Genomic DNA, 12,282 nt, shown 5'->3' with positions numbered 1-12,282 from the left:
AGGAGGCCCAAGGAGGAAGGTGAAAAAAAATTCCAGGAGTGTCCTGAATGAATTGTTGACAGGACCCGAGGATCCTGGCAATGCGTGACCCAACAGGGAAGAAAGTGTCTCAACCTCGCCCCCACCGGAAGGACCTGAGCCCATCTGGCGTCAAAAAGGTTTTGTGGTTTCCTGAGGGGTGGTTAGGGACCTGTTTTTACGAGAACTAAGGAAGAAGGACTGAGTGCCCCTCCAGGGTCTTCTGCCATCCCTCTGTGGTCTCGGATTTCTGAAGTCTCTGACGTTGGATGGGCGGAATCTAGCCATGTAGGCTCTGGGGTTTCTGACTTTCCGATCCTGCGGCAAAAGACCTGACTTTCCTCCCGTCACTCGTGAGATGGCTTGGTCTAACTTCTCTCCAAAAAGTGCCTAGCCGTTGAAAGGAATCTTACACCAATTTTGTTTGGATGTCAGGTCGGCCGCCCAAGGCTTTAGCCAAAGGGTTCTTTTTGCCATGACTCAGTGGCAAAAAATGGCTCTGGACGAGCAGCGAATCGTATCGATAGCTGCCTAGCCAAAGAAATCTGCTGATAACCTGAGCTCTTCCAGCGCCTTGATTATATCCTCTCTGGGAACATCCGGCCGCAAGGCCGTTTCAATGTTATCCGTCCAGGGTCTGATGGCATTAGAGACGGAAGTAAGGGCAATCGTGGGTTTGCATGCTGCCCCTGCTGTGAGATAGCCCCTTTTGAGGTCTAAATCGATCCGCCTATCTAGGGGATCCTTAAAGGAGGCAGAGTCGTCCATGGGGAGGGTGACATTTTTGGCTAAACGGACTATAGACGCATCTATTACCGGCATGGAATTTAGCTCCTGTGAATCTGATTCAGCTAGGGGATAAAGTTTATTGAGGCGGCCTAGGGAAAAAATTTTGTCCATTCTCTGCCACTCATCTTGGATTACCTTTCCTGATTTCTCCCATCAAAGGGAAAACAACTTGCTTCCTCTTGAGAAAGGGGAAGTACCTCTTGGATGTTTGAGGGGGGTCTTCTGCATCTTCCCAGGGGATCGCCGTTTTGACCGCCTGAATGAAGGGAGGTACCATTGCATAACTGAACCCAGAGGGTTCAGATTCCTCTGCAGACTCCTCTGAATGCTGATCTGGGGAGGCCTCCCTGGCTTGGTGGCCCAAGGGAGGCAGAGGAATACTGGCTGCTGAAGGGCCTGGTGCATCTGAATCCTGAGCCTGGGCGACTGGCGGGGCTGATTGAGCAGGAACTAAGGCTGCAAGCTCCAAGAAGAAATCCTTCATGGTCTGCTTGAGAAGGTCGGCAACTTGTTGACTCTCCGATTCCCGATCAGCCGCGTAGTCCTTCAAACAGCTCCTGTAGACTAGTTTGTCTGGTAGCGGGGTAGCCCCACAGGCCCAGCACTTCTTCCTTAAAGAGTGGGAAGGAGGAGAAGGAGAATGGTGATGCCGTGACCTCGACCTGTCATGGGATCTGTTCCGAGATGAACGGGACCTTTGATCCGGGCTGTAGTCCTCATGATGTCTGGAGGATTTCCCAGACCTCTTGGAGTATGCGGGACTGAGGAAAGAAGCAAGAACAGGTATTTCCATTACTCCAGCTGTGCTCTCTTTTTTTTTTTTTTTTTTTATACTTACCAATAGTTGGTCACATACCTATTTCAGGGAGGATCTTGATTGCGAGATGAATGGCTCATGATGGGATGGCAAGAGGATCAGCTGGGGGGAAAAAAAGGAAAGTAACGAGAGAGAAAAGATCATTAAAAAATTATCCGAATATTGCTGGCGTCCAAGAAAATGTTTTTGCTTTTTTTTACCAGCAGGGCTTAAAGGCAAAGAGAAGCAGGGCGCCACTGAGCAGGAGAGGCCCAGAACTGCTCAGAAACGCAGATTGAATAAATTGAACAATTAGGAGGGAGGGGGGAAGCCCAGGGATCACCCTCCCCTCTAAAAAAAGTTTTAAAATAAGAAGGGCAAAATTGGCCATCTTTCCCTTAACCAAGATGGCCGCCAGAGCGACGTGGTGCTGTGCATGCGCACTGCGCACCCGGCCCGAGACAGAGAGAGAGAGAGGGAGGCGGTGCAAAGGGGCAGAGAGCCGCCCGTAGGAGACACTGCAGAGCGGCCGGTGAAAGAGCTGTACACACTGGAGGCAGGGGAGACAGGTAAAGCTTGTAAGGACACTGGGGCAAAATAAAAGAAAAAAGGCACTTTGTAACAGATCAAGGCTGGAAGTTCGTGGAAGGCAGGAAAGGGAAGAAGAGGGGGGGGGCATGTGTCGAGAGGATGTCACTAAGAGGAAGGGAGGCATGACTTAAAGGGGAACACTGCTCAGGAGCATAAAAGAGGGAAGATAAGAAGAAAAAAGAAAGGCATGACAAGGAGCTGATCCTCTGGCGACTCCCACCAAGCCAGACACCTAAAAATTAGAGGCAGGATAGCGTTCCTGTGAGGAAACCCTGCAAGTAAGGACCCAAAGATACACATAAGTGGGCTCCCAGTCTTTTTAGTGCTTTGAGCAACCCGAGAACAGGGACTGCGCATGGGAGAGGCTCAACCCGGCGGAAGCTGCCACAGGCAGAGGTATGGACATTCTGCTAATCTTCACCAGTCAAGAAGGTATGAGGAAAAAAAGGAGAATGCTGGGAGTAGGGGGCGTCTTTCTTTTAAGCTATTCACTAGTCCTGAAGGCGGAGTAGTGGCGGAGCTCTATCACCTGTATGCTGCAATGGAGGCACCAGGAAAATGTTTTGCCTATAGTTCTATTTTAATATTTTGTACCTGAATTGGAGGTGGGGGTGCAGTTTGGTGGTGGAGTGTGGAAATTGAATTGCTCAGTATTAGAGGATGAGAAGGCTGTTAAGAAATTTTTTTCTTTTTTTTTAATCCTTAGTTGTAAGGAAAAGGAAATTTTAAGATATGCTAAGGTGGTAGGATTGGATGAATTAGCAGATTGCGACTTTAAGAAAATTGGCCTTGAGAAAGCAGGAGGAGAGGCAGGAGGTAGAAAGGAACTTGATGTAGAGGTTGCATTTTTTTTTATCAACACAGGAGGATGGGGTTGGAGATGGAAGAAGAGTTGAAGGAGGTACAGGAAGAGAGAAACAAACGTTTAGGAAGAGGGGAAGAGGTATTATTTTTAGGGAAAAAAATAGGAATATGGAGAAAAATGAAAAATGTTCTAAGCTCTTTTTTAAGAAAGCTTTCAGCCCCAAGCAGATCATGAAGACTATCGTGGATGGAAAGGAGGAGGTTGGTGGAAAGAAAATGGGGGAAACGGTTTAAGGCTTCTTTGAGAGATTGTATGGCGGAGAGGTGGGAGCTAAACAGGAGGAGGTGGAGGAGTACTGCAGTGTCCTTCTAGAGAATTTGAGGGTGGGGGAGGTTGGTTTTCTGGCTAAGGCAGTTGAAGAATTGGAAGTGGAGAAGGTATTAAAAATTATGGTGGTGAACAAGACTCCTGGAAGAAATGGGATTCCAATTGAATTCTATTTCAAATTTTGGGCTACTCCTAAGGTTCATCTGGTGGAAGCATTTAAGGTGCAGCATTAAGTCGGGGAGGTTTAGACTCGAAGGAAGGAGTTATAGTATTGATTTACAAATTTGAAGATGAGAAGGATATTCGCTATTAGCATCCAATAACCCTTTTCAAATTGTAATTGCAAACTGCTTGCTAAGATCCTGGCTAACAAGATGAAGGAGGTTATGGGGAGTGTAATTGGAGATTGGCAAGTGTGTGCTATTCAGGGTAGGTTAGGAGGATTGCGGGTAACCTTGTTCTGTTGATTGAATTCATTATGCCCAGGTGAATGATTTAATTTACCTTTGGCAGTGGCAGGAATAGATCTTGAGAAAGCCTTTGATCAGATGTCTCCTCAATTATATGTTCTAGGTCTTATGCCCCTTTCACACTATCCATCCGTCGGACAGACTCAGTTTTTCTCAGCGGGGGATCGATCCGCCAATCCCCCGCTGAGCAGGAGGATGACAGCTGTTCTCCACGCTGTGTGCGGAGACACAGCTGTCAGTTCCCCATACATCTCTATGGGGGAATCATCTGATCCCATCCGATCCCATCGGCTGGACAGATGGAAAATAGGGTTTCCATCCATTCAGATTTGACGGATCGGATGTCAGCAGACATGTCTCTGCTGACATCCGATGCCCCATAGGGATGCATGGGGGGACCGTTCAGATCCGTCAAAAAAACTGAAAGGCGGATCTGAACGGTCCGCCTTTGTGAAAGAGCCCTTAGACAAGATGGGCTTCCCAGGTGAGGTCTTCAGGATTGTAAGATGCCTGTATGCTGAAGTCAAACCAGTAAGGTTTTGGTTAATGTAATTTTGTGTTACCCTTTTCTTGTTAAATTGGGGGTGAGGCAAGGATGCCCTTAATCCCAGGTCGTTTTTATTTGTGTTATGGAACCTTTGCTGCAACATGTCCATAGGGATAAAGTATTTTAGGGTTTCTTTGTACCTGAAGGAGATGGAGAGAGGATGAATTCTCTCTGCTATATGGACAATGTAAGCTTCTTATGTAAATCTCTGGGAGATTTGGGAAGGGCATGTTGTTTGGAAATGCAGCCGGTGTTAGAGTGAACTGGAATATAAGTTGTGCCTATCCCTTTTATTTTTTTATTTTATTTTTTTATTACGTCCTACCCAACTTCTATATGACTCCGATATGTCCTCCTAGTATTGCTTTCCCTAATTCCCCCAAATTCGTATGTTGTCCCTAGTAGTCTTTCCATTTTTCCCACTTTTTTGAAAAAATTGTCTACATATTCTTCGTCTCTGCTACACAAGAATTCCATATCGTATATGTATTTAATTCTCCCACACCATTGCCTGACAGTGGGGGCTTCAGCTTCTAGCCATCTTATTGGAATCGTCCCTTTCTCGGCAATAAGAAATTTTGGAATTATTGAATTTCTGTAGGATTTTAGTGATGAATTGGTTTTATAAATAAACAAACCCAGGGATCATCCACAACTTCCTCGCCCGTAATTTGGTTGATAAGATGTTGCATCTTTAACCAATATACACGGATCTTGGGACATTCCCACCATATATGAAAAAATGATCCTTCAACCTGACATCCCCTCCAACACCAACTAAATTTCTCAGGGTGGTAACAGTGTGCCCTGGCTGATGTAATATACCATCTTGATAGGCACTTGGAATTCAAGATGTGATATTCACATCTCTAGCGGTCAGTGTTTGTCATGTCACTTAAAAAAAGTAATTAGTTATAGTTACTAGGTACTTCTCATAAAAAGTAACTGAGTTAGTAACTGAGTTACATCAGTAAAAAAGTAACTAATTACCAGGGAAAGTAACTATTGCGTTACTTTAAAAAAACAATCAAATATGTCAAATAACTTGTATGCCCCTTGTATGGGTGGTATTTACTGAGTGGTACCTGCGTGATACACTGGTACGGTACCTGAGTGGTATTTGCTGAGTGGTACCTGCTTTGTATTTGCTGAGTGGTACCGGCTGCGTGGTACACTGGTACGGTACCTGAGTGGTATTTGCTGAGTGGCACTGGTGGTACCTGAGTGGTATTTGCTGAGTGGTACTGGCTGGCTGCGTGGTACACTGGTACCTGAGTGGTATTTGCTGAGAGTGGCACTGTGGTACCTGCGTGGTATTTGCTGAGTGGTACTTGCTGAGTGGCACTGGTGGCACTGATACCTGAGTGGTATTTGCTGAGTGTTTCTGGCTGAGTGGTACACTGGCAGTGGGTATCTGAGTGATATTTGCTGAGTGGTTCCTTAGTGGGTATTTGTTGAGTGGTACCGGCTGACTGCATGGTGGTGGTACACTGGTACTGGCAGTGGTACCTGACCTTAGTCTTCCTTAGTGACTCCAGTCCTGACTAAATGGTACCTGCTGCTGCTGCTGGTGGTGGTGGTGGACTGGTGGTGCTGGTGCACTGGTGGTGGTGTGCAATGGCGGATGGTGGTGTGGCACTGGTGGGGGTACTGGCAGTTTGGTACGGTGGTACCTGACCTGAGTCTGACTCCTGAGTCCACTCCAGTCCTGACTGTGATATTTTATGTTTTGTTTTGGTACCTGCTGGCTGCTGGTGGTGGCTGCTGGTGGTGTGCACACTGGTGGGGTATAAGTCTTGACTGTGGTGTTTTATGTTTTGTTTTGTTTTTTTTTTGTACCTGCTGGCTGCTGGTGGTGGCTGCTGGGGATGTGTGGCACACTGGTGGGGTCTGTCTGTCTCCATCCTCCAGGCTGTCTGTGACTGTACTCTGGCTGACTCCTCCTGTGCTGCTGTCCCTCCTGTGACTGTCCTGCTCCTGAGCGCAGAGTGCAGTGGCTGGGCCTGTGGATGACTGGACGGTGGTGGTGGTATATATATATATATTTATTTATATATCGCCAGGGTACCTGCTGGGCGCTGGCTGGCACGCTATATCTCCAGACTCCAGTCTCTCTCCATCTCTCCACAGGGCGGTACAGTGGCAGGGTCATAGAGGAGTGAGGAGTTACACTACTGCCATCTAGTGGCGGTAGATATAATTGCGGTAAACCCGCCCAAGTAATGGGAACAGCGTTACCATGAGGGGAAAAGTAATCAGTTAGATTACTAGTTACCCTCTAAAGTAATGGTGTTAAGTAACGCCGTTTACTTTAACGCAGTTACTACCATCACTGCTAGCGGTGCAGTGTGCGGCTCTCAGCACAGTTTTCACCTCGTGCTCTTCTAATCTAATTGCTGTTTCTTGCTCCCATTTTTCAATAAAAGGAAGTTTCCTCTCTACCTCCAGATCGGTTAACATCTCGTATACTAGAGACAGACCATGTCTTACCTTTGTTAACAGGTTACAGAATTTTTCCATGGGATTCCACTCTTTTTCCGATCTGAGGGGATGAGGCAAAGATCCAATTAAATATGTTAATTGCATAGGATTCCTTATTTAGCCTCAGCTTCCTTAAAGTGTTAAGTTCATAAAGTGGCCTAATCTTTCCTTTGTGTATTATATCTTTTAATCGTAAATCACCTAGCCCACCACCAAATCGTTTCTCTAACAAAGGTAAAAAAAAAATGTGTGCCCACTAACGTTTTTAACAAAGGGTTGTATTCCCATCTGGCCTGCTTATAAAAATCATCCCAAGTTTTGTATACAACTCTCGTTAAATGGTGTGTCTCTGAGTTGTGCCTGTACCTAAGTCAGTCCTGTGATGTTTCAGCTGCCAAGGGGAAAACAATGGATACTGTTGAGGTTTTGGGGGATTTGATTTGAAAGAAATCTCTTAATTCAGAGATTGCTGCAAGGTGTGTTGGGAAAATTTCCAAGAAATTGAACCTGTGAATGTTGTGACTTCTATCTCTGATTGGGAAGACTTTGGTAATGAAGGCCGACATTCTACCCTTATTGCTATATTTTGGCACAATGTTTCCCCTGTATAAGATGGATAAAAAAAATTGTAAGGTTGTGGTTTTCTCTTGGGGATCTAAGATAGAAAGGGTGCAGAGGACTGCTGTTAAGAAGCGTGAGAGTTTGGGAGGTTACAACTTTGCTAATGTGGAGACACTCTTAGGCATGCACTTTTGATGGTCTCACTTCAAAGTGTTTTCAGGTGGTGAGAAGGCATTCTGCTTTGGGATACCTGATAGGTTAGTCTGTAGTGAGAGGGGGATGAAGTGCTCAAGATCTGACAAGACCTATGGCCTTGGTATCCCCGTTTTGTTTTTCTAATTTGAAGTGGTGGAATGATTCAAATGGTCTGTGTGATTCGGATGAAGAAGCGGTGGAGAAAAAAGTTATCCAGGTGGCTAAGGAGAGGGGAAGTATTCTCAAACATTACTGGTTTAAGCCTATTAATGCGGAGTTCCGGCCACAAAATCGACATAATCGATTTTGTGGCCATCCACTTGCTTTTCGTCACCTGAAAAGGAAATGGATAGTTATGATTTTTTTTTTTTACTTACCTTGTATTGTAGAAAAATATACTCACCTTTCTTCCACTTCCTCCCTCGGCGGCCTCGGCCCGCGCCGTCACTTCCGGTTTGCAATGATTCCTGGGCGCTGAACGTCATTGCTCCCAGGAATCAATGCGCTGGCACCGGCCCCACTCGTCACTTCTGGTGCGGCGCCGCATTCCCTGCTAAACAGCTTCTGGGCATGCCCAGAAGCTGTGGAGGAATGCAGTGCCGCACCGGAAGTGACGAGCGGGGCCGGTGCAGGCGCATTGTGTAAGAAGAGGACACGGAAGAGGATGCAGAAGAGGATTGCGCTGGCTTCAGCTGCCCACATCCAAAATGGCAACGCTGGAGAAGAAATTTTAAAGGTGAGTATTTCTTCTTGCAGTACAGAGGCTATCCATTGTGGAATGTACTAGCCCTGATTGAAACATTTTTTTCATGGCCGGAACTCCGCTTTAAGGAAGAGGGATGTTTGAAGAAGCTTGGGATGAAAGGGGTCACCACAAACAAAGGAAGATTGTTTGGATGTCATACCGTGTGCTTGTTGACTATGTCCTTTCTAAAGGCTAGAGATCTGGTGAGGACTAATATGTCTGAGGGTAGTATGTGGTGGAGTTGACACACTGAGATGTGTTTTGGGAGTGTGACTTTGTGAAGAGAGTGTGGGGAAGGTTGGAGGGGTTTATGATGAAAGTATTAGGGGTGAAGGGTGTAATAGTTGGTCTCGGTTTGTACGGATTGCTGGGTGGTGGGAAGGATGTGCAAAGAAGAGGAATGAATTTCGGCCATTGTAAAGGAAGTTGTATAGGAGGAGAGGTGTGGGTACAAAAAAGTTTTATACTGACAGAGGAAGAGTGTGTGAAGTGGTGCTTTGCCAGGTTATACTATGTGTTGATGTTGGATAGGAATTTTTTAGGGAAGGAGGAGGCCAATGAATTTTGGAGTTTTGGGAGGTGGAGGCTAGGAGGAGGTGGGGTATGTTTTTTTAGGAGATGGTTTTTATGTATTGTCCTAATCTTTTTTTTATAAAGGTAAAGCCTGGATGATGTAAGGAATGCTGCTCCCTTAAAAAGCATTGCTGGAGAGATGTCAGAGTATGCGATTCATGGCAGTGGGTAACAAAAATAAATAAAAATGTTTCTTCAAAGAGACTTTCCAACCAACACAAAGATCTGGCATGGATGGCGATGTTTTGTTCGTATGTGAATGTGATGTATTATGACATTTGTAGTACGGTGTTGGTGAATGGCTGGAAAACTGACCCTTTCCCTGTTCTCTCTGGGGTCAGACAAGGCTGCCCTCTCTCACCTCTGCTTTTTGTTTGCTGTATAGATAGGACGTTGAGAAACACTTGTATCTATCCAAGCCATTTGGTCCTTGTGGGGTACCCTCTGCTCGGCCTTGTAGCATCGTCGATTAAATTCGGCTTCACCTACTTGCTGCTATTGGGCTTGAGGCTTAGCCCCCACAAGGAACGAGATTGCGATCTTCCCTCCTCCCCCCCCCCCACTCTGCGCTACTACCTTCGGGCAGTAGGCGCACAAGGGCCTTTTTAAAGGCTACGAAAGAGTGAAGACGCCGAGGAATAAGAAGGAAGCCGCCGAAGTTTGCCTGAAGCGACTACCGACGAACTCCTCCGTCATGGGGAACAGCACCGGGAAGAGAAAGCACGTCCCCGCCACTTCAGCCAAGACTCTGGGAGAAGTCGCTTCAACCTCCACCCCCACCCCGGCGGCCGTTAGCCAGTCGGGCTCAGCAAGGCCAACCAGGTCCGCAGACGGGCTTCCTACCCTGGAACCCTGGATGAGGCAGACAGTGGTGCTGCAGCTGAAGGAGGTGGACGGAAGAATCCCCGACATGACCCCGGAAATCTTCGGCAAGAAAATGATCCTCGAGCAGGGGTTCAGCAAGGTGGAGACCCTGTCCGTACAGACCTTCATGAAAGGTATATTTTATATAACTTTTGTGTCTCTACAGGTCTGTAGAAGATACTGGGAAGCGGTGAGGAATTGTAGCCCGGAATCCCCTTTCCGCAACTTTGTTGCGAACACTCCCATTCAACGGGACGAAAGGCGGGTAACGGTGTCTATGAGGAACCCCCATACCCCAGGAAAAGACATCGCCACCTACCTCCAGAGGTTTTGCATCGTGGCCAAAGACCCAGTCCGAATCCTCAATGTCAACGGCTTCTGGACAGGTAAGTGGGCAGTTTCTTGCAGGTTAAGGAGAGAGCCTTCGGGGGATCTCCAGCACCTGAAGCCCTACTTCTCTCTGGGAGCCTCCGCAGGACTCCTGTACTACGCAGACATGCCCCAGACCTGTCACAGGTGCGGCAAGCAGGGTCACGTAGGTATGGGTTGTCAGGAACCTTCTTGCAGGTTCTGTCGGGCTACAGGCCATGAGACCAAGGATTGCCCGAGGTCCAAGACCTGTAACCTCTGCGGATTGGCGGAGCACATCTACAGAGACTGCCCCCAGAGATCCCGGTCCTACGCTGGAGCCCTGATCAAGGGCAAAGCTCCAGACAGCGCTGGGAAAAAGAAGCCAGGGGAAAAGACAGTGAAGGAACCGCGGAAAGCCACTGGTGAGTCCCCCCTCCCCAGGCCCCTACCACCTCCTCCGACCCATCCCTCCCCACCCCCTCTGAGTACGAGGTGACCCCACCAGCCCCTCCCCCCTCCCAGACCCCCCCGCCCTGTCCTCCATGGAGGATTTCCCCACCCTGCCCACCGCCACCCCCACCAGCAAAGGCTGGAAACGGAACCTAGATAGTCCGACAACTGAAGAACCCACCAAGCTGCCCACCGTGGCCCAGCAACATGACATCGCTGGACTGGACCCAGTGGTGGAGGACCTCGAGGACCTCGAGTCTGCGGGGGAAGACGAAGGAGAAATGCAGGAAGGTAAGGATCTGGCCCCCCCAGGGACTGACCTCACCCAGGACCTGATGGACAGCATCCTCGAGGAGAACGGTCTGAACCAGGACTCCGGACAGGCACAAGAGGCAGTGGAAGAACCACCCCCCCCTCAGGGGAGGTAAGTTCAGCCCACCTGCTAGCTAGCCCCTTCATCTCCTTTACATGATGGCAGAGATCTCCATCTTTTCCATTAATGTTAGGAGCATCAAGGATGCGTCTTGAAGACAGGTGGCACTGACTTTTCTTTCCACTCAGCAGAGTGATGTCTACATGCTTCAGGAGTGCTCCCTACCCTTCTCGAGGAGGTACACTCATCTGTCCTCCCAGTGGACCCATGGTCCCTCCTACTGGTCCGGGGGTGTCGATTGTAAGTCTGCAGGGGTAGCCATTCTTGTCAGGGGTGGTCGTTTCATGGTTGACTCCGTCCAGGAGCTCGTCTGTGGCCGTCTTTTGGTCGTAGACGGCTCATGGGCGGGAGAGCCAGTTAGGCTCATCAACGTGTACGCCTCCCCAGATAAGAATGAGCGACTGGAGCTTTTCCAGACCCTGCGGACCCAACTCGTCACCACCAGGGCAGTAGTAATCGGCGGTGATTTTAACTGTCCGATTGAGGAGGATGGGCGCAGCTCCAGCATGTACGCAAAGCTCGACACCACGTCTAGGCTGCTCAAGGAGATGATTGCGGAGGCTTCCTTGAAGGACGCCGTGGGATCCATAGGGAAAGGTTCCGTGAACTATTCGTGGCGCCGTCCAGATGGATCTGTGCGTTCTAGGATAGACTTCGTGCTCACCTCCAAGACAGTCAGACATCGCGGGTTCTCCATGATCCCCTGCTTTTTCTCTGACCACAGGGCCATTCACTTTCGGGGTGACCTGGGCGAGGGCTTTGCCCCCAGTCCGGGCTCCTGGAAGCTGAATGGTACCCTGCTGGAAAATGAGGAACTGCTTGAGGAACTCAGGGAGGCCTACATTACCTGGAAGGAGGACAAGAGGTTCTTCGGAAAGGTAAGCGACTACTGGGAGTTTGTGAAAGTCAAGCTACGCAGCTTCTTTCAGGCAAGGGGACGCCAGCAAGTGTGTGTCAGGAAGAGGGAACTCAGGAGACTGCAACGTCAGATGCAGTCCCTGCAGGACCTTCACCACTGCGGCTGGGACGTTAGGCAGGACCTGGAGGACACCAAGAAGAGCCTGAAAGGACACTTCGAGGAAGAATCCAGGCACCTCGTCTTCCGTTCCAAGGTGGAGAATCTTGAGAAAGGTGAGAAATGTAACTCTTTCTTTTTCAGGAAACTTCACTCAGGACACACTCCCTTGTCTGAGCTGCGGGACGAGACCGGAACACTCCAGAAGGGGAAGGAGGCTGTGATGCAAGTGGTCAGCGACTACTACACCAACCTCTACTCCCCAAAAGAA

This window comes from Pelophylax lessonae (genome assembly GCF_965119305.1).
Source record: "Pelophylax lessonae genome assembly, chromosome: 3".
Classification (NCBI taxonomy): domain Eukaryota; kingdom Metazoa; phylum Chordata; class Amphibia; order Anura; family Ranidae; genus Pelophylax; species Pelophylax lessonae.
This window is presented reverse-complemented; position numbering follows the sequence as displayed.